An 818-nucleotide genomic window follows, 5' to 3' on the forward strand; every position below is an offset into this window, starting at 1 on the left:
CTAATTACACACTTACACAGACATGTATACACATACACCCTAAAAAGGTACATTTTTTTATACCTATTTAATGGCCATGGTTTAAGATATTACAGAAACTTAAGCATACATTTATTTTAAATTTCTATTACTAAACATTTACACAAATTTTTAGTATTTGAAAAGAGATAGGAGGTCATCTGAAAGTGTCTGAGCGGGAAAAGGCTGAGTCACCAGAAAAAAACCCTGAAAATTAAATTAGACCTATGGAGGTAGGTAGATCTCTCTGAGATTGAGTCAAGCCTGGTCTACACAGTGAGTTCCAGGCCAGCTAGAGCTACAAGGAGACCCTGTCTCAAAAATAAAGTTCTATCTCTCAATAATATTTTTAATGAATTACCAAATCTACTACACTGTGTAAAATAACAGTCCAATAAACACAGGCAACCATTAATGTGGATCTTTACAATGAAAATGTAAAGAAAATGAGTACAGTATCAAAAGGGCTGGTATTTAATAGATTAAGAGTGACACGGCTAAGTGCACCTGTACGTGCAATGCCCATGAAGGCCAGAAGAGGGCACGAGATCCCTGAAACTGGAGTTATGGGTGGCTGTCAGCCATTATACAGGTGCTGGAAACTGAAACCGGGTCCTCTGCAAGAGCAGCCAATACTCTTAACCTGCTAAACCATCTCTCCAGCCCCCTACATTTTTATCACCCTGAAAACAAATCTTTTCCTTTGAAAATGATGATACACTAAAGGAAGGAAACAAAACAAGTAAATACAGGAATGCATTAGTGAAAAGCTACCTTTCTAGGTCAGTCACAATCTAATC

The sequence above is a fragment of the Nannospalax galili genome, unplaced genomic scaffold, assembly GCF_000622305.1.
Source record: "Nannospalax galili isolate Female #2095 unplaced genomic scaffold, S.galili_v1.0 scaffold5090, whole genome shotgun sequence".
NCBI lineage: Eukaryota > Metazoa > Chordata > Mammalia > Rodentia > Spalacidae > Nannospalax > Nannospalax galili.